Raw genomic sequence first — 23,934 nt, forward strand, 5'->3', positions numbered from 1 at the left:
TATATATATATATATATATATATATATATATATATATATATATATATATATATATATATATATATATATATATATATATATATATATATTCTCACCTTCTTCTCCACAACTTCATCATATACAACCCTTATGTCTAGTTTGTAGGTATAACTTTGGACATATATGTCTTTTTTCTTGAAACCTTGAATTTTCTTGTACAAATTCACTTTGTAGTCCTTGGGTGAGACAAATTCCCTCATTTTTATTATTATTTTGTACCAAGAAGTGAACTTGGGTTTTGCATACCTACATCTTTCTACTTGAACACAATCCTACAACAAAAAGAGCATGTCCTTTCAACCTAGACATAGCAGTCTTCATTTTTTTATTGTCATCTACCTCTTCACATTCAAAGAAGTTCTCTATGTCACTAAACTAATCAAAAAGCTCCTCATCATCCATCTTACCATTGTAGTGCCTACCCCTAGTTTACTTTTCATGTTATATTGTTGAATTCTTTTAGGTCAACTTTTATGGTCATGTGTTATGATTGAGTGATACTTGGTTACCTAATTTGATTGATGTTATTTTATACTTAGATTATATATTTGATGAACTACTTGATACTCGATTATTTCATGTGTTTATGGTTATTCTTTTGATGATGGTTCTTTGTATAATTCATATAGTGATTTTAGTTGTTTCATGATCATAGTTAGATGGATGATTTATATATGATTTTTATGGTTACTTACCTCATACTTGCATGTGTATGGTGTAAATGTATGTTTTACTTTATGTTTGAATTTTTTGATTTGGTTCAAGGAGGGAGTTGTACCACTCTTCATCATTTCTTATTTAGTTTAGATATATACATATGCATATGTACTTCTTTGGCTTTTATCCAAATTGCAGGTACTAGGCATTAACTTCCTTGAATTGCTAGGATGAGTGTGCCCTATCACAGTATCCCAATGGTAAAGAGGGGAGATAGTTCTCAAGTCCAAATCCTAACCCTGAGCCAATTGTCCTAGAATATAGGACAAGTATCTGAGTTAAATGTACCCTTCCAAATTTGTCAAATGACTTGAACTCAAGATTTTGACCCTTGAGTTTGAATTCGTACTTTGTCTTTTAGATGGGTTTTCTTATTAAGTTTGTGAGTCTATTATGATTTTTAGTTATGATTAAATCAAATAAAGATATTATTTAATTATTTAATTTAAAAAATGAAATTATAAGGAAAAATCATTTTGTAATTATATTTAATTATTGAGAACTTAATTAAATAGAGGAAATAAATTTAAACATTTAATTAAAAGTCCAAATTTGGTGTAATTATATTTATTTTATTTTATAATAATTAATTTAGAAGTTTTATTTTAATAATGAACTCTAAAAATTATTATTAGATAAATTAATAAAATACCTTCTAAATACATCTTATTATTTAATAAAATCAAAGTGAGAATAAATCAAATAAAATTTATTCTAATTTATTTTTTAAGTATGAACACAAAATTAAATAAATTAAAATAATAAAAGAAGAGGCTTTTGCATGTTCATGAAACTGAAACCCTAAGAGGAGAAAATTCATTATTGGGGACTTAGAGCTCATGTCTCCACACATAGGTTTGGATCGAGGAGCAATTTTTGGAAAGTGATTTGGGAGACGAGAGTTTTTGCATGCTTCAACCATTCGATAGGTTTAGAATCAGATCGACATAGGAATTTTGTTGAGACTATCATAGTAAACCCTTTCAAATTACCTATGTCTTCTTTGTGCTTATATTATGGATATTCTCTTGTTTTCAAAATTGCTTGTTAGAATAAAACCCTTGTGTATGGAATTTCTAACCTCTATTATTAAAAAAAAGGTCTGTGAAGAAAAATGTTTTGAAACTCTCGCGACAAAAATTAGTTTTTCGAAACAAAACATAGCCAGGGTTGATTTGGAAATTTTAAGATGGGTTAAATGGATGATTTTGATTCAAACCTCAGTTTGTCTTTGTTTAAAAAAAATTTAAAAAAATCCCAAGCTTGTATTGGGATTTCTTTAAAATATATATATATATATTAAAAAGGTCATTTTGTATTTTTTATTAAAAATATATATTTAAAAAAATAGAGTCATGACCTCCCCCCATCCCCCTAGCTGTCATGGCAACTAGTGCTACCAAAGTAGTCCACCCCCTAATTGAGGGATTTTTCTAATCTTATCAATGGGTATTATATATAATAAATTTATAATAATTAAATATTATTAAATAACATTAATAATAATAAATATAACATAAATAAATATCATAAAATAATAATAATAATTAATAAAATAAATATTAAATTGGATTAATTAACTTTATTTAAATTAAATTTAATTGTTTTTAAATTTTGGTTGTTATTTAAAAGCTAATTATAATTAGTAATCAAATGTGATTGGTATTTAATATAATCAAATATAGTGGTCTCTTTGCTTTATGACTTTTGTTAACAAGGGTGTACTTCTAATAAGCATTTGATATTTTGAACTAAGAGAATAGTACTTGATTATTAGAAAATTATGGTTTTAACTGTGTAAATGAAACTTTCTTTTGATCAAACTAAATTGGAGAATCGTTTTTATCAATTGAGAATATTAGAAAATGATAAACTCCAGTGATACTTAAAATCAAAACTTAGAGTTTTACTATAGAACATTGGATTGGTTAAATATCTACACTTGCTTTAATTACTTAAAGAAATGTTACGTTTTATTTCATGTTGGAGTTTGGAGTAAACCTAGTTTGACTAGTTAGGTATGTTTACCAAAGGCTTGGGAAGTCATTGACTTATGATGATGTTATGTAATGTTCTTGGGTTGTGATCTTTTTTATCCCCAACCATTGTCATGCATTCATGTACTTCTATGATAAGGTCTTCGATCAATTATTTATTAGTGCTTTGAAAATGCTTCTAAAGGATCGAGGTCAATGTTGTGATATTCTTGGTGTAAACCTATGAGGTTTCAAATAGTTATCTTTTGATGCTTTCTAGTTGCTTGTATAGGACTGAGGTGAATATTGTGATTTTATAAGATATACTTTTATGAGCTTAGGGTAGGTCATCTATGTGTATTTTGGGAATTTTCTTACAATGAAGGTTGGAGCCCTTAAGAGGTTCCCTGGGTAACCCATTGTAAGTTGTATTAATAAGTGATACATTTAATTAAATGGGTTAAAATTAATTTAAAAGAGTCAGTGTTTTACCTTGCCCATGCCTTGAGTGTTGGTATAGGCTAGGATGGGAATAGAGAGGATGCTTGGTTTTGACCTTTCCTCATTAGTATTCCTTGTCTATAAGAAAGGATATTGATACTACATAGAGTCACTAAGGGGGCAGAGTCCAAAGAGGTTGCCAGGGTAACTTTATATTTGGCTCATGTGATGACACTTTCCCACATGCATATTAGGTTTCTTATGTGTCTTTGTTTCCTCTGGGTATAGATTTTATTTGTGTACTTGGTACCTTTGAGATAGATTTCTATCAGGACTCCTCAACCTAGATCCTTGTTACGGCTTTTTGATTGTTATCTATTTGGGACTTGAGATTATCTCTTTAGTATAGTGGGAGTGAGCCATTTATGTTCCACAAGGACATGTGGTAGTGTTTCTTATACCATTGAGATCCAACAATTGGATGTTGTTTCTTGATGTACTTGTATAGTTGTTCCATTCTTCCGATCTTGTGATTTTTTTCTTTGGTCATATGTTGATTTACTATACTTTGACTATTTGAGATCTTAGGAGATTTTGTACCTTATCATGATTTATATTATTTTAGCATTTCATACCATGTGACTTATATAGAAGATGATAATGTATGTTGGATTATGTCATGTGGCATCTTATGTACTTGTATATTATTTCATTTGACTTCATACTTTTGGTTATTCTATGATGCAAACTTTGGTATGTTTCAGATTTAATCTTAATAAAACTTATGTATGTGATCCATCATCATGGAACCCTTAAGAGATTCAAATGTTAATGTATTTCTTATGAATGTATGTGAGTTATTGCTTCTACTATGTTATCTCTTTTTGTTCAATCTTTAAAAAAATGTTTAGAAAACATAGTGCCATAATAGGTTAATTTATTTTGGGTTCCATGGAAAGGCATTACAACCACCATACATGGGTAGGTTTTCTTTTTCCCTTGAGTCACCGAATCTAGAAATCTTGACTAGCCTTGTCAACCTTTCATCATCAAGGTATAGCTATTCCCTTTGTTGAGAGTTGTATCCTTCCTCTTCACCCCTAACTTCTTCATTATCAATGTCTTCCTCATCATTCCCTCCCATTCTTCTCTCTCTAGCCTCTATGGCATCCCTTCTTCCTCTTGGGGATTTCAACTCCCTAGAAACCTTAGCACTTACTCTTGGAGGAATTTTGACTCACCTCTTACCTTCCAAACTCTTTGTCACCTTGCAAGCATCTATTTCCTTACTTTGATTCCATTATGATGCATATGTATACACACTTTGACCTTTTTGCACACTAAACCCATTCAATCAATTACAATTAGTCCATGTCCCAGTTCTTAAATAGGCATCTACAACCCTTTCATCTATAGATCCACGCTCCTAGTTACTCTCAAGCCATGAAGGCTTGATAAACACCTTCACTCATCCAAATTTTGAATCAGACTTTTATTTCTTAAATACACAAATAGACAAGTTGTGAAACAAAAAAACCCTTCTAGTAGCCCTACCAAATCTGATTTCTTGACTTTTCTTTTAACTTTCCCAAAATACAAGACAAATAAATTAGGGATTTAGATTCCATTTTTGGAGATACAAAGAAGGTTTTCTTTAAACTTACAACTAGAGTCCCAAACTTTGTACAATATCCTAATTTGACTCCAAACTAAGGATTTTGTGGTTGTTTTGAATATCTATACAAAATTTAATGGTTAGCCAACAAGCCCTCACCAATTAGTCCTTAAAACTAGGGATTTCTCAAAATGACACTTACAAACACATTCTAATTCAAAAGGAAGATCGCTCACCTTGTATTCAAGTTTCTCAAACACATTCCATTATTGAAAGTGGTCCTTATGAAGGAAAAACTCTCAGACTTTTATCATGGCATCTCCAATGCACCTTCTTTAACCACTAAACTTGCACCCTGGGGTTATAACTTCTCAATTTTTCACCTTTACTACATTACATCATGTTAGTAAATTGTATTTAAAATTTTATTTGATCCATTTCCCAAGATATAATTGGAACATAAAGAGGAATGGACCTTTCATTCTATTGGAGTCTCAAAATTCACTTAGTTTTCCAACATTTTGTCTAAGAAGTCAATTTAAGGATTACAAGCTAGTATTCAAATCCTCAAAGCTTTAAAACAAATATTTTTAACCTATTGAAACTCCATACAATGGATCTTAAATAAAAGTATATCTTCCTAAAAAGGATCCACTCTCTGTTAGGCCATTTTTTAGCACCCCTTAATGTACAAGATACTTTAGACCTAACCTAAATGCCTCAATTAGGTTAACACGTGCATCTTTTTTTGAACCTTCTTGAGTCCTAATTCTCCACTTTATCACATTTCTATTTACTTTCCTCAATACCTCAAAAGATTTATTGATGTCCTTTCCTTCTTAAACAGGAATGAGGTTGACATTTTCCCAAATAGGTATGAGGTACACCCTATCCTTATGAATAGAGTTGAATTTGATTTTGTCCCCAAGGAGTTAGGCTACTTAGATCCTCAAATTCTAGGTATTGGAAACTAAAAAATACTTTCCCTAGTTGGCTCTCTCACATGTACACTTAAGACTTGGTATAAAATGATGGCTTATCTCTTCATTTGCAATGCATATTCATAATAAACATAAAGAACCAAGATTAATGATTGATATCATACTTACGCCCAAGAATTCAAATACTCAAACAATCAAGCATTCAAACCATCTTCAAGAGAATTCAAGGAAATCCTTTTGCAGCCCATTAGACAAGAGATCCCTTGCACTCCAGGTGCTTTCAAGGAGGTTTCAAATGATTTCGTTTTAGGGCTTCATCATCAATCATCCATGTTCATACCACAACCTTTCAAGATCTATCTTCCTCAATTGGTGATAGTGGATCTTGTCATCAAGAGAGGGTTTCAACATTCATCCTTCTTATACCTCCAATTTGATTCAAGAGTATATTCACATCCTCTTGACCCAATCAACTTGGTAAGGTGATTCTATTACATTTTATTGAGAATTCTTACTCTTGTAAGGTGAATTTGTTCATCTAATTTACATTTCCATCTTTGTGATTCTTATATTAATTTCAAGGTTAATTCCTAAACTAGAGTTTGACCAAGGAAAACCCTCCATCAACAAAGAAAACCCCTTTTCTTGTGGGTTGTAGGTTTAAGATAGAAGAATAGGGTACATATCTAGATACCAATTTTTCCAAACATTAGAGATTGCAAATCAGTTTTGTGATCAAGAATAAAAAGGACTCAGATACATTTATTCATCATCCTAGAAAGTGATCTCTATCCTAGTCTATGATGCATTTCTTCCCCATCCAAAAACTCGTCTCAATCTTAGAGCCAAATGATTTATGGGTTTTATAGATCTCACAATTTTAGTTGTAGAACTAGATTTGTTCATTGTTAGGAATAGTACAAAAGCTAGAAAGTTAGATATGATTTTTTTTTCAGTCTTTAAGTTTAGACTTTTATTTTCTTCAGTGAAAAAAATCTATATATATAGTATTTGATTAAAAATTATATTATCTTTATACTTCTTTTCTTGCATTTTCTACAATTAGGGTTTTAAGGATCTTGAATTCTTTCTCTAATTCTATAACCATTAAATATTTGTTTAATTAGTGCTCCATCATTTTGATTGCAATAATATACTTGGATCTAATGACATTAGAGTTTTTATTGAGAGAATCTATCTCCTTAATTTCCCTTTGAGGTATAAGGTCATGAACCCCCACACAAAATTTGAAGTAATTAAGAGCTTTATTGTTTCTTTACATTTTACCTTGTACATGTTAGTGAACTGATGTAGTGCAATGTAGGAGAATCCCCAAAGGATATGTCCTAGCCTCCCATGAAATAACCACATAGTGGAAACACAATAACAATGCAAGATTTGATACCAAGTCACAATAATTTATTCATAGGTATAACTGATTACATGCAATGTGTTGGATTGTAAGGCCTTCCCGATTATGGCCAAATACAAAGCAAGTAATAGTTTTTCAAGACCCCTCATGATCCAATCCAAACCCTAGCTATTCTAGATCCACACTTTGGTAATAATCTCAAGGAATATTCAACTTGTGCTCGTAAGCCCACCAAACAATCTCCTTACATGCACAAACAAAGACTTTACCAAAAACACTAGCACTCGACATCCAAAGAATCACTCAGTAGCAACTACAAACTTAGCATCTTCCAATGCTTGGCAACCATGGAGGACTTAGAAAACAAAGGGTCACTTGGCAACTAAAGAATTATTCAGAAACCAAAGGAATCACTCGGTAGCAACTAAAAGCTTGGCACCCACTTCCAAGCCTCAACCACTAGCTCTCTTCAAAATTTGCTCCTCTACCACCTCCTCTTCTCCAAGATGGATGAATAATGACTAAATACTCCACCAAAACCCCTACTTATACCAATATAAGCCACAAGTCAACTCAAAATGATAAAATCTAAATAAACCTAACATTAAATACTTGAAGAGCCACAAGTTGGCCTCCAATAGAAATGAAATATCAAATGCCTTTAAAGGCCTACAATACTTATTAAATACATCAAAATTAACTACCCAAGACCCAAATAAGTCCACTAAACCCCACCAAAATCCCTTAATCATGCAAGATATCCAACTACCCTAGGATGCTCCTACATCAAACTCCCCAGGTGAAAAAAGATGTTCTCAGTAGCTAGAAGAACATCTAGGATTCAGCACATAAATCCCAAACTAGTTCTTCACGTACATGTCCTCCAAGTCTTCAATGTGTATAGTCTTTCCCTTGCTCTTCTTCTACTTTTGTATCCTTGGTGTTGTTGAGATATGATTGAAAAGATCATTGCTAAAAAAGATTATTAAAATAGGGAGATTGTTGAAAAAGATTGTGTGTTTCAATCATTGTTTTGTCACTGATGTCAAATCTGTTATTTATTGGTAAGACAATTGCTTATAAGATTCAATGAATATCACTTAGTTGATTGATGAAGAGGATTTGATCAATAAGAGGTAAAAATTGCACCTAGAGCAAAGGTTGAGTTATAATTATGTAATGAAGTACAAGGATCAATTAAGATAGTGATGACATGATGTATTGATAATCTACTTAAGGTTACAAAGGCTGGTTACACTTAAATTTTTTAGAAAAACAAGTTACATGAAGTTTGTCTACCAATCTTGACCGAGTGGATAGTAGGTGTCGAGAAAAGTTAGTACAACACGAGAAAAAAGTCAATTGGAGTTAAGTAAAAGAAAATTCTAGTGGATGCTGAGCAAAATAGTTGATGTCAAGCACCAATAAACTTTAGTTAATGTTGAGTGATATTGCAGTGGATGTTGAGCAATGCAATATGTGTCGAGCATCAGAAGGTTGATAATGCCAAGCTACTACATATTTAAAAGATTGAAGATTCACTGAATTTGAGCCAACAAGTTTGTTTTTTTGGAATCTTTGAACCAGGTAGAAGCTAAGGATGATGAGTTGGTGGCACAAAATTCAAGGTAAACTATTTTTAGGTGAATTCAAAGAAGATTCTAGGAAAAGTTTCTAGAAGAAAGATGGAATATGGGGTAGATACATTGTATATTCCTACCTAATCTATCTGAACCCTAAAATGGATGATGGAAAATAAGTGGCAAAGTACCTTAATTTCCTATTTAGTTGGTCATGAAGTAAGAGAGTTGGATGCGAGAAGCAAAAGAAGATAGAAAGTCAAGGACTTTGCTTCATTACATTACCTAAAAGGTGACTACATTGGCATGCTAAGCAAGAAGGCTTAAGAATAGGTATGTTTGAAGGTTGAACAAGATATTAGAGCTGTAATGTATGAAGGCCAAAGCAGAACTAAGGACTGAATAGTGATCTGTAATCTACAAAAGAGGTTGTAAGTTGTATTAGATGAAAGCTCTATTGTTACTCTCTAACAATTGTATCAGTCTAGGGTAAATCCTTTGGATTAAGGTTGACCTAACAATCATTCATAAATATTTTCCAAGTGAATGGCCTAAAGTCCTCTAACAAGGCTCACTCCTAATAGGGTGATTGAAATCCTTTAACTAGGTCACATTTAATAGTGTGTATTGTAATCTTTAATAGGGTTGGCCTTTCATAGGGCATCACTTTAGAAGAGTGAAAAGAGTAGCATATTATTGATGGTTTTTCCCAAATTGGGTTTTCACATGAATCATTGTGTCAAGTGCATTGATGAATCTGTTATGTTTTATGCTTTACATTTTTGCAAGTTGATTTGATGGTAACCTACAAGTTTTTAGTAACTACATAATCCTATGGATGCATGCATGAATATGAATATTTTATGGGTTCACTAAGCTAAGAGAAAGTTTTATTTATACATCTGGATCTTGAATAACTGATTCACCCCCCCTCTTAATTATTCTAAAGAATTTCAATAATTGATATCAGAGCCATCTTCTTAAGAGGACTAGTTTAAAGGTACTAGAAGCACAAAGATCAAGATGTCAAGAAGAGATGTAACCAAGCTTAATAGAGATAACTTTCCTACATGGAAAAGTTTGATGAAGCTACACCTTGGAGGACTTAGAAATCATGCACAATCTACCATTACCACTGAGCATGTTGATCTTGTTGGTGTCCCAACTACTGAAGATATGAAGAAGAAGAAGGAACACAACCAGGAAATTTTAGAAAATGCCTCTACCATAAACTATGCCAAATTTTATAATATCAAAGGCTATGACACTATAAAGAAAATGTGGGATGCCCTACACACTATCTATGGAGGAGACAAAAATGTACAAAGAGCCAAATTTGAGAGTCTCATAAGTAAGTTTGATAATATGAGAATGGAAAAAGGTGAGAATATTGCTCAGTATGTTGCTAGGATAAAAGAAGTTGTCAGTGTAATGAAAGGAGCTACTAGTCAAATAGACGATGATATTGTGCTAAGAAAAGGCTTGAGAACACTACTGCCTATTTATGCTATTAAAGTTTCTATAGTTCAAGAATTGAGATGTATTCCAAGAAATAATCTAATCCTTGAAGGTCTGGTAGGTAGACTCACTGCTTTTGAGCTATCTAACTATGACAATTACAAACCTAAGAGTCTTGAATCTACCTTCAAAGCTAAGTTTTTATTGAAGGATTCTAATCAGAAAAATTAGAAGAAGAAGAAAAAGAAGAAAATAATAAAATATGGGTCTAGTGATAGTGATATAGATGAAGAAGATGTTGAACAACTAGAAGCTCTACTAGCAAGAAGATTCCATATAGTAAAAGGCAAGTTCGAAGGTAAGTTACCTATCATTTGTTTTACTTGCAATGAGGTTGGTCATATTACTACAAGATATACATAGAAGAAGAACTACAGAGCTGGTGATAAGTACAAAAATAGAAGAGAAGATGATAGCAAAGATTGCAAACATAAATTCAAGAATTCATGCTACATTTCTGAAGAAAAAATAAGGGATGATTCTAATAAACATGATGATGAAGTGATGTATGTTGTCATGAAGGATGAATCTGATGAAGATGAGGCAACTGAACTTGTGACTTGCGTGAACAAAAATGATAGATGGATCATTGATAGTGGATGCTCGCATCATATGACCAGAGATAAAAGTAAGTTTATTATCTTAAATTATTATGATGAAAATAGTGTAAGATTTGGTAATGATGCACCATGTTTGATAAAAGGTAAAGGTTCTATCAAACTCATAGATAAGATTTCATGTGACAATGCTTACTATGTTGAAAGACTAAACTACAATTTGTTGAGTGTGTCACAACTAAACAATTTGGGATGCAAGGTTGAATTTGAAAACAAGATTGCTAAGATATATGACACAAATGGGAAACTAATTGAAAACGGTGATCAAACTAGAAGTGATCTATTCTATCTTGATATAGAGGATGCTACTTGTCTTGTTGTAAAATTTGATAATGTATGGCTATGGCACAAAAAGTTATGTCATGTTAATTTTGGTAACTTATTTAGTATCAGTAACATGAAGAAAGTTAGAGGTTTGCTTAAGTTAAAGAAGTCTGATAATGTAGTGTACAAATAATGTCGGCTATGCAAAATGATAAAGTCAAGTTTTAAGAGTAAAACTTATATCTCTAAAGAAATACTAGAGACTATACATACTAACATGTGTGGACTAATTGAAGTGCAAAGCTACAAGGGAGATAAGTACATAATGTTATTTGTTGATAATTATTCTAAGATGATAACAGTTATGTTTTTGAAATAAAAATTTGATACTTTTCAAATGTTTAAATGGTACTTAGCAATAGTTGAGAAGGAAAAAGGTAAAAGTTTGAAATGTTTAAGATCTGATAGAGGAGGAGAATTCACACCAAATGAGTTTGAGATGTTCTGCAATGATAGAGGAATCAAAAGACAGACATCTACTCCGAGAACCCCTCCACAAAATGGGATTATTGAAAGAAAAAAATAGGTCTAGAACACTTGTGATGGAGAAGAATGTTACTCTAAAATATTGGAGAGAAGTTGTAAGCATAGCTATTTATACCTTAAACTATGTGTAAGTCAAGAAAAATACTCATTTAACACCTTTTGAACTATGGTATGGATATTCACCCAATGTAAAACACTTTAAGATATTTGGAAGCAAGTGTTACATTCTTAAAAAATTTAGGAATGGTAAGCTTGATGCAAAAAGTGAAAAAGGTATATTCCTTGGCTACTCTACAAGAAGTAAATCTTATGAGTGTTTGAATACTAACACCAACATAATTGTGAAAAGTGCAAATGTGAACTTTGATGAATATACAAAAGTACATGAGGTTGAACCTATGAAAAGGCTAGAAGAGTACAAATCATTTGTATACTTTAATGAAGCAATGTCTACTGAAGAAGATGTTGCAAAACAAGTTATAAATCAACAATAAGTTACAGTGACTATTGAGATACATCCTATGAGTGTCGAGTTGCATTCAAGAACCAAGTTGCATTCAGATGTCGAGTTATAGAATGAAGTAGATGAACATTCTAATTTTGAAGTTAGTGTACATGAAAGAGATACTAAAATACCTAATAGAGATGTACATAGTGATTTTGAAGCTAAAAGACGAAATGAAGAAATAAGACCTAAGCCAAGATTGTCCAAATATGTTAAAAGACATCATCCTACTACTCAAATCATTGGAGATAAAGATGTTAGACCAATGACAAGAAATATATTGAGAAGTGAATCATGTTTTTTGAGCATGAAAGACCCCAAATTAGTAAAAGATGCATTAGAAGACGTTGACTAGTACAAAGTCATGGAAGAAGAGATTGAAAAAATTGAGAAGAAAAAAACATGGAGTCTAGTTCCTAGACCAGAAGACAAAAATATGATTGGTAACAAGTGAGTATTCAGAAACAAGCTAGATAAAAATGGTAAAGTCACAAGGAATAAAGAAATATTAGTTTGCAAGGGATATGCACAGGAAGAAGAAATTGATTATGGAGAGACATTTGTCCCTATTGCTAGATTGGAAGGATTAAGAAGTCTACTTTCTTATGCTACATACAATTTCAAAGTTTATCAGATGGATGTTAAATCTACATTTCTGAATGGCATATTAGAGGAAGAAGTTTACATAGAACAGCCAAAAGGATTTGTTGATGTTAACAATAAAAATATGGTATGTAGACTACATAAGGCTCTATATGGTTTGAAATAAGCACCAAGAGTGTGATATGAGAGACTTCATAAATATCTTGTGAAGATTGGATTTGAAAGGACTAATGATAACAAAAATCTATACATAAAGACATAAAAAGGAAAAGGCATTTTGTTATCTAAAATTTTTGTTGATGATATCATATTTGTGGGTAAAGATGCTCTATGTAAAGCTTTTGTAAATTGGGTGAAACTAGAATTTGAAATGTCTATGTTTCAAGAGATCAAATTCTTTGTGGGTTTGCCAGTATATCAGATGAAATATGGTATATACATCACTTATTCAAAGTATGCCAAGGAAATATTGAAAACCTTTGGATTGGAGGATTCCAAACTGGTAAGTACACCTATGGTGATAAGACACAAGTTGTCAAAGAATGATGATTCTATTGAAGTGAACCAAACAATGTACAGGTCTATGATTGGCAAATTGCAACATGTAGTACATAGAAAACCTAATATTGCATTATCTATAGGGATAGTTTCAAGATTCTTTGCAAATCCCAAAGAGAATCATTTAATGCTTGTAAAGAGGATAATGATCTATGTAAAAGGAATAGAAGATCTTGGTCTATGCTACAAGAAGAATGAAAGGTTTGAATTGAGAGCCTATACTGATGTTGACTGGGTTGGAATATAGATGATAGAAAAATAACTAGTGGAGGAGCATTTTTCTTAAGCAAAAGACTAGTTATATGGACTAGTAAGAAACAAAAATGCACCTCACAATCTACTGTTGAAGTTGAATCTATTGTTGCTACTGTAAATTGTACAAACATTGTATGGATCAAGTAACTACTTAGAGGATTCAAGGAAAAGATCACAAAACCAATGATACTTTATTGTGATAATACAAGTGCTATCAATATATCAAAGAATCTAATAATGCACACAAAGGAAAAGCACATTGCAATTAAGTATCATTACTTGAGAGAGTTCAAGATAAAGAGGTGAAGATGGAATATGTTAACACAAAGGAGAAAATTGTTGATATCTTCACAAAACCATTACCTAAGGATGCTCTTGAACATCTAAGAGGTAAACTAGGGGTGATACCACTATCAAAGGCTAACTAGGTAACAAGAAGCTTTCCCTGCATCAAACAATTTGATATTCATATGTTACACATTGATGTAGAGGATCTTACTTTAGTAGATGCCTAAAGTAATTAAAGTTTTGAAAACTTCAAAACAATCACAAGCAAGGTGACAGAGGGAAAAATTGAAGAAACTGCAAAAGCCAATATTTTCATATTTAAGAAGAAAAGAGTGTATGTCTTTGGCATTATTGGAAAAGAGGAAGATATTCTACTAATCAAGAGCCAGAATAGATAAGGAGATATTGACTAAGAGCTAGAAAAGATAGGGAGATATTCTACTAATCAGAAAGGAGAAAAGAACATTATACTAATCATCATCAAAGGAAGTATATTAGAGGAAGATATCAAGAAATTATTGTCAAAGAGCTAAGGAATGTTACTGATCTTAGAGGGAGAAATCCTAATCTACCTAATAAGAGGGAGATACAAGAAGGAACTCAAAAGGAGTCATAAGAAATAGTTTTATAACCTAATTAGAAGATGGAAGTTGCTAATAGAGGGAGATATTCACATATAAATTTTCTTTTTGGTATTGTCTTATTGTTTTAACCAAGTCAGTTTGGTCAAACAAAATGTTCATCATTTGATTGACTTAGTTGATTAGTTTGCTTTGCCATCAATGCTAAAGAAGGAGATTGTTGAGATTTGATTGAAAAAATAATTGTTGAGAAAGATTATTGAAAGAGGGAGATTTTTGAAGAAGACTATGTGTTTCAATCATTGTTTTGTCACTAATGTCAAACTTACTATTTGTTGGTAAGACAATTGCTTATAAGATTCAAGTACTATCACTTAGTTGATTGATGAAGAGGATTTGATCAATAAGAGGTAACAATAGCACCTAGAGGAAAGGTTAAGTTATGATTATGTAATGAAGTACAAGGATTAGTTAAGATAGTGATGACATGATGTATTGATAATTTACTCAAGGTTACAAAAGTCAGTTACACTTAGAAATTTTAGAAGAACAAGTTACACAAAGTTTGTCTACCAAGCTCGACTGAGTGGATAGTAGGTGTCAAGAAAAGTCAATACAAGCTGAGTAGAAAGTCAGTTGGAGCTAAGTAAAAGCAACTTCTAGTGGATGTCAAGAAAAATAGTTGATGCTGAGTAAAGTTTAGTTGAGGCCAAGCATCAATAAACTTTAGTTGATGCTGAGTGATATTACAATGGATGCTAAGAAACATAGTATGTGTTGAGCATCATAAGTTTGATAATGTCAAGCTACTACATTATTTAAAAGATCAAAGATTCACCAAATCTGAGCTGACAAGTTTGTTTTCTTGAAATTTGTGAACTAGGTAGAAGCTAAGGATGATGAGCTAGTGGCACAAAATTTAAGGTAAACCATTTTTAGGCAAATTAAAAGAGGATTCTAGGAGAAGTATCTAGAAGAAATATGGACTATGGGGTAGATACATTGTGCCCTACCTATTATGTCTGAACTCTAAAATGGATGGTGAAAAATAAGTGGCAAAGTATCTTAATTTCCTATTTATAGGAATAGCTGGTCAAGAAGTAAGAGAGTTGGATGCCAAAATCAAAAGAAGATAGGAATTCAAGGACTCTTCTTCATCAAGTGACTTAAGAGGTGACTACATTTGTGTGCTAAGAAAGAAGGCTTAATAAGATGTATGCTTGAAGGGTGAACAAGCTATCAAAACTACAATGTATGAAGGCCAAAGCAGAACTAAGGACTAAACATTGATTTGTAATCTGCAAAATAAGTTGTAAGTTGTATCAAATGAAATCTCTATTGTTTCTCTCTAATAGTTGTATTAGTCTAGGGTAAATCCTTTGGATTAAGGTTGATCTAACAGTCATTTGTAAATCCTTTAACTAGGTGGCATTCCAAGTGAATGGGATAAAGTCCTCTAACAAGGCTCACTCCTAACAGAGTGATTTAAATCCTTTAACCAGGTCACATTTAATAGTGTGTATTGTAACCTTTAATAGGGTTGGTGTTTCATAGGGCATCACTTGAGAAGAGTGAAAAGAGTAGCATGTTACTGGTGGTTTTTCCCAAATTGAGTTTCTATGTAAATCATTGTGTGAAGTGTGTTGATGAATCTGTTATGTTTCATGCTTTACATTTCTGCAAGTTGATTTGACAGTAACCTACAAGTTTTTATTAACTACATAATCCTATGGATGCATGCATGAGTATGAATATTTTATGGGTTTGCTAAGCTAAGAGAAATTTTTATTAATAAATCTAGACATTGAATAACTAATTCACACCCCCTCTCAACTATTCTAAATAATTGCAACAGGTGTTCCACATGTTTTCTATTCATATTGATTGCTAACCCTTTCAGAATATGCCAACTCAACTTGGCTACCAATACTTAGGTTCCTTCTACCAACCTCTTGATTTTGCATAGGAATTAAGGAATGCTTCCTACCATATTTCTCAATTATAAACACATTCTTGACACTATAGCAACTAGAAAATGGGTTAAATGCATAACATACTATGAGAAAATCACAAAACTCAATAATCATATATTAGCACCCACTATTCTACCATGAAATCCAAACTAATAAATAAGGCAATAGAAACCCCCTCTTTTGTTTGTAGCTCCCATGTCCTTCTTTCTTCTCCAAATGATGTAGCTCCAAAGTTGCCTATAGTGCACACAAAATTGAAGCAAAAGCCTATGATATGGATAATGCCATGAGAATACTTGAAGTGTGATTTAAGCTTTGAGAGAAAATGGTGTGAAAATGCAAAGAAGCCAAGGACTTGAAAAATTCTCAAGAATTAGGACCAAGGACTCAAGACTTCAAGGATTCAAGAACTTCCAAGATCGTAAATGAGAGGAAGAATTCTCATTTTATAATGGGCATGGAGGGTGAGAGCATTGGATTTGTCACCCACAAATATGTGATGTGGCCAGAGATTCCTTTAAGAATCCATGACGCATATGACAAAATATGCCAATTGTAAGATTCTATGATGCATGGAAGTCAAACATGGCTAAATATGGAAGAGAATCTGTGACGCATCATAAGACACCTCAACCCACTTAAAGCCAAGAATCTATGACAAATCAGCCAAATAGGGACATGTGCAAGAGAATAAGAATATTTGGTTATGACAAATCTTATCCAAGTGTCAAACGAGAATCCATGAGGTGTCATATTCATGTCATGATGATGCGATATTTTATGGAATATTCGAATTAAAATCTTTTTATTCCACAAAATAAGAATTAGTAGAAATGGAATTAATGATGGAAAATGGAACTTAGAAAATTGAAAATTTCCATGGTTTGCAGATGATGAACCAATTAATTAATTGAGGATGACAATTAGGAAGGATAATTAGTAAGCATGTTAGGATTAAATTATGGGTTATTTGATCCTATAGAGAAAATTAGTAAATGACTGGCCAAAATTGATTAAATAAATGTGATTATATCCTTTGATGGAGACATAATGATGATGGATATCGAATAAGATGATGAAAAGATAGACCAAAGCCATGGTCAAATTGATTGATTGACCAAAATTCAAGGACACATGACATGAATTGATTGATATGTAACATTTAACTGCCATTGTAAATGCTACGGGATTGAAATTGATTGATAAGGTTTGATCATAATAACATACACGAACACTATCAATATTATTAAAATGGTTGATGATGCCATGATCCGACATTGAAAGCCTCAACAACATCAAAGATTGAATGACATGAATGATAGTTTGACCTAGCACTGAGAGCCGTGATAGTACTAAGGTCAGATTGACAAGATTGATAGGTTGATAGGTTCCCAAGGCGCTGAAAGCCACAACAATACCTAGGAGTCAGATAATTGATGATTGATTTGAGATGTTTGATATGTTTTGGGTTGATTAGGACTAATTGCAAGTGATTTTGAGTTGATTTAGGGTGATTCTGAGTTGATATGAAATGGTTTCAAGTTGATTTGATATGATTTCAAAATGACATGAAATTGATGTGAAAGAGGATACAAATGATAAAGTATGATCAATTTGGCCAAAAGATTGAAGTTAGTAGAATGAGAAAATGGGACAAATTAGTATGAAGAAGTGATGAAACCATAGATGTGAATCATTTTTTAGCGTCTACATTTTTCCCCTCTTTGATACAATGTGATTTAGAGCGTTGTGTCAAAGAATAACTAGTGAGAAAGCCAGAACATGCCTCAGTAGGGATGATATATATGGGTTCCCCCTTGATAAATTGACTAAGATAAGCATATGATAAGTCAATTTTTCAACAATGAGAAGACAAAACCATAGCAATTGATGGATCGCAAATCAAAGCTAAAATGTGAAAGTTACGAGGCCTAGAGTGCATAACAAGATCAACTAGGAGCCGGAGAGTGATTGCATGGGTTACCACTCAAGAAAAACACAAAATGATGAAAATTATAGTTCATTTTGTCCATAATGAAGATATGAATACAACGTAACTGGAAAATTACAAATCTGAGTTAAAATGCGAAAGTTATGGGCTCTAGAGTGCAACATAGGGGCTCTAAGAGTAGTTCTAGACATCCTACTATCCCAAGTGCATCAATGTGCAGTTGGTAAGCCCAAGTGCATCCTGACAGTACCTAGTGTGTCAATGATGCACTTGGGAAGCCCAAGTGGACTTGGAGAGAGCAAGATGTGCCCGAGAAGGCTCTAGGGCCCAAAATCAACATGACGGGGGACAACGAGGACCCCAAGAGTAGTTTCAATGATTACCACTCCATACACTAACCAAATAATTAAAATGATAGCTCATTATGTTCACAAGAAAGATATGAGTCCAATGTAATTTATGGTTCATAAATCGGAGTTGAAACTCAAAAATTATGGCCTCTAGAGTGCAACATAGGGGCTTCGAGAGCAGTTCTAGGTACCCTAGGCCACCAAGTGCGCCTAAAACTCCACCAAGTGCATCAATGATGTAGTTGGTATGACCAAGTGTGTCAATGACATAGTTGGGAACCCCAACTATGCCCTGAAAGTGCAAATTACACACTAAAAGGCTCTGGGGGCCAAAAACAACTCGATTGGACTCGGAATGCCCCGAAACTTTGTGTGCATGCCCAAAATGATGGAAAGATGTCATAACATGAGTGAAGTCATAAAAAATGGTCATATTTGGTCAAAGATGATGAGACAAATGTTAGACTGAGGTTGAACCAAGTGGAAAGCCATAGAAAGTTGATTGACAGAATAAGATGATGCAAGAAGGCATGAATGCTAGATGAAGATGATTTTTTGAATCAGAAGACATGATCATGGTGATAGAGAATGAGATGAAGAAGAAAGATGAGATGAGGAGATGTTAGTATGATGGAAAGACTTTTTCTTCTAGAAAGTGCACTATATGTCAAATGGAGCTTTATTTTGATATGGAAAATGGAATGCAACGCATCATGGCATAAAGGGCCAGAGCGCAAATGCAAGCCTTTGCATAAACAAGCATGATGTAGAAAAAAAATGACCTTGTCCTTCCTAAGGCATATGTACATGCCCCAAACTCTCAAAGGTACATTGTAACAGACAGAAATGGAAAAAGATGACAATGAACCATCCCGGGCCCTCTCATAGATTAGTTTATATCATCAAGTGGCATAGGAACATGATCAAAGAAAAACAAAGAAAAAATAAATCACTCACTAAATAGCATGAGCCAACAGCTATTCTTGTCCATTGTTACTTGCTTTTGAGTGCTTTTAGGTGTTCAGATGGTGTTTGATAGGTTGATAATGTGATAATTCTGGTTGTGGATTTAGTTGATAGGTATATAGTGATATGTTGGATTGATTGTTGGTTCATGTTGCTTGGATAGTGTGATTGTCTTGAAAGTGTAGTGCTTTGAGTTTCAGTTTGCAAAGTGCAAGTGTGTACACAAAAGGGGTGGTTATCCACAGTGAATATGTACAAGGTTTATTACAAGTTTTTAATGAGTTTTTTGATTTTTAGGGTTTCTGAGGATGTTTGATTTTTTTGTATTTTTTTCTTAGGAAATTTTGCAATTTTTAGGGTTTATTCAGGACATTTTATGATTTTTTAGGGTTTATTCAAGACATTTTTTTATTTTTAGTTCTTTTTTCAAGACATTGTATGATTTTTAGTTCTTTTTTCAAAATCGTATTTGAATTTTTAAGGATTTTTTTAGGATCATATAAGCATATACAAGTGTTAGCTCCAATCCATTATGTAATAGGTCCAATGGATAAAAAGTGCTTAGGGATATGCCCCCAATTCAAGTTCAAACTCATGCACCGTGTAGGTAATATGCCCCCAAACAAGACACAAACTATATACAAAGGCCAGTGATAGAGTGTGTGCAGACTAGTGAAGCTTAGGCAAGGTAACAAAGGACATTAACTAGTTTGTGAGCCATGGTCAAGGAGCCAAGGATGTCTTGCAATAGGAAGAATATGATCAAGGAATGACAGAGGGGGAAAAGACCAAATGGAATCCTGATAGAAGGAGGAGCAACCCTTATTACACATGGTGCCTGTTTGCCAATTTTTCACCATGGTACTTGCCCAAAGTGCCTATTTTCCAAGTTTTCACTTTTGGACGAAATTTTTCTCTTGACTCAAATTTTCATGCCAAGATGCCTATTTGCTAGGTTTTCATCAAGGCATCCATTTTTTCATGACTTTTTTCACTTTCTTTTCTTTTCTTTTTTTCATGACTTTTTGCTATTTTTTTAAATATTTTTTCAGGACTTTTAGATGGAATCAAGAATGTTGTTGTTGAATGCTAAGAATAGATCTAGTGTCATTACTACTAGCTGATAAGCTCTGGATCCATGACTAGGCATAACTACATAGGATTCATTTCGAGTTTGTAGCTAAAATCAAACCACTAGAAAGGCCTTGAGATATACCATCGTGTACCATATGTAAGACAATGTTTGTCTCTTGCAAATCAATGCATCTAAGGATAATTGGGTTAATTGAAATGTCATGTGGGATGTCACTGATGATGACATACGCAAAGGCTTGTTGGAGAAGGATTTGATCTTGGGTGTTGGGTAAATTAGGAAGTTGGATGTGGGGATAAACATCTAGATATAAGGGAGGGTGGGGACGGTTGAGACCAATGACCTTTCATATGAATGCTGATTGAGAGAGCTCCAAAAGACTTTGTGGCATGTTGAAAACTAGAAAACTGATATTCATGGCATCATCTTTTTCATTTTGTATCCTTGGGAGCTTCTTAGCTTTTGATTTTTTATAGTCTAATGGCGCCTTTCAATTTTCACCAAGAGACCTATGCTTGCTATCTTTTTCTCTTTTTTCTTTGTAACTAGAAGGTGGAGTTGGCTCCCCAAAATATACCAATATGTTCTCTTTAGAAGGAATTACTTCTTTATGATTGTCAATCATAATGTCTTCATAGATTTCAAAGTCTATTATGAGAGCATCATCATTATCAAATTGATCAAAAATTAGTTGTCCACATTGGTCCCAATCCAATAGTTCAGGATAACTTGAGGGGATGTCATCATTAGTACTAAATGGTCTTTGGTTGAAGGTAGATATATGGGTATCTGATTCAACTAGGTTATTGGGGTTATGCTTAGAAGCTAGAGGATTTTTGGTTTCAAGTGGGATATCCTCAGATGCCTTTTCATCATTCAAAACATCCATAGTCTTACACATAGATACCATAGCACTAGGAGGACCTATTCATAATGGTTTAAATCCAAGCCCCAAACTAGGAGGTTGTCCTTTTATAGTGATAGGTTCAATGATACCTTTTTTCTGAGATTCAAGACTGCTATAGCCATCATAGCCTTATTTCTGCATGATAGTAAACTCAAGTTCATACTTGCTAGGAGTTATCAAAGTGGGTTCTCATTCTGCTTTTTCTTTCTCAATACATACAGATGTATTCTCATTAATAGAAGTGGTATTTTGTGTACTGATCTCAGAGTGTTGGTCTTGCAATAGTTGTGATTCACCATAAGATTGGGAAGAAATTGGTGACTCTCTAATGTGGGATACTTGAGACATAAGGTACTCTCACACCCATTGTCTTCAATCTTCATCTTTTCCTTGGCCTTACTGAGGAGTATATCAGCATCCACATACTTAGAGGAATATGTGGGTTGTGCTTCATTGTTTGTTGGGATTTGGTATGCAGTAGCATCTGTCAGATTAGCACAAAATTGGAAAGGATCTAGATCACTAGGGATGGTAACCTCCATGTTGTCATAGGAAAAATTCAAACATTGATGATATGTAGAAGGGACTACTTTCATAGCATGAAGCCAAAGTCATCCTAGTATCATGTTGTAGTTCATTTTAGTATCTAGGACATGGAACAGTGTATCTTCAATAGTTGGACCAACTCTTATAGGTAATATGATGACACCCATGGAGAAGCGTTCACCATCATCATAGGCTTTTATTGTGATTCTTCAAGAGGGATCCACATTGTCTTCAAAATAACCCAAACTATTGACCACCTTAAAGTATAGATGTTCAGTCTTGCTCCTCCATCTATTAAGACATGTCTCACTTTGGCATTATGGATGAAGTCTTCGAGGTGGAGGGGATCATTGTGGTTAGATTTTTCCTTAGGAATATCCCAAGGGGAAAAAGTGATATGATGTGATGCAAATAGGTTCCCAACCATGGCTTGGAACTGGGCAACATCCATGTTATCTGGGACTATTGACTCTTTAAGCACTTGATCCAAGATCTTCTGATGTCGAGGGGATGCACGCAGTAGGCCCAAAATGGATATTTGCATAGGGGTCTTCCCAAGCTGTTCAACAAGGCTATAATCAGATGAAGTAGGAGCAGTAGGTCTACTAGGGGGTACAAGTCTAGTAGTAGTAGTAGGTCTAGATGGAGCTCCAAGTAGGGTGATCTTGGCATGATGTGTAGTGATAGCACAACAAGGGTCTTCAGCCTTCAATGTGAATGTGGATATGTAGGAATTAGACTCATTAAAGCAATTGATGGTGTAGTCATATCTGGTGCATGTGTAATTCACATTACCTTGTGAGTTTGAGTTTGAACTTGAGGTTTTCTCTTTGTCATGATTACCCAAAGGATCTTTGAAAATAGTGTGATTAGAGTTGGATGCTAACAGTGATGGATCAAATGTGATTACACCATCATCAATAAGGTCTTGTATTGCATGTTTCAATTGGAAGCACGATGAAGTCTTATGTCCTTTTGTGTGATGGTAATCATAGTACTTTTTGTCATCCCACCAATCATCTTTAGTCAACAGTTCATCTTTGATTGGGGGTAACTGTAGGAAGTTAGCACTCAATAGCTATTGCAATGTAGTCTCAAGAGGTATCCCCAATGGTGTGAATTTTTTGTCCTTAGTTCTAGGATGTCTTCGAGGTTTGTCTTGAGTGGAAGCCTCAGTTTTTTGTTGTTGAGGTGTTGTTTGATTAGGAGTTTTTTAATTTGTGGGGTTTGTGCCTTTCAAAGTCAATTGACATTGTGTTGTGCTAATTATGTGGGCATCCACAATGCCATCATTAGTCACATTCTTGTTTTTGGAGAAAAACTTTGGCTTGTCATTAGATGAGTTGGTGCTTGTGTTTTCTTTGTTTATCTTGAGGATTCCCTTATGGATAAGAGCATCTTCAATACTAACCCCTTTTTTCATCAGTTTATAAATGGTGCTTGGACTCTTGATTTTGAATTCATACATTAAGTCTAGGAATAAGTTTTCAATGCACAAGTTAACTTGTTGTTCTTCAGGAATGTCTAGTGAGCATTAACTAACTAAGCTTCTCCAATGAAGTAAGATTGCGATGAATGGTTCTCCTATCTTCTGTTTAGTTGAGCACAAATCAAAAAGTGTCACCTCATTTGTAATGTTAAAGGTGAAGTGGGAGATAAACTTGTCTACTAGCTCTGACCAAGATTTGATATTGCCAGGAAGTTTGGAGTACCATTCAAGTGCAGGCCCACC

Source organism: Cupressus sempervirens, chromosome 1 (genome assembly GCF_028749045.1).
Source record: "Cupressus sempervirens isolate cs-2001-9-10 chromosome 1, ASM2874904v1, whole genome shotgun sequence".
Classification (NCBI taxonomy): domain Eukaryota; kingdom Viridiplantae; phylum Streptophyta; class Pinopsida; order Cupressales; family Cupressaceae; genus Cupressus; species Cupressus sempervirens.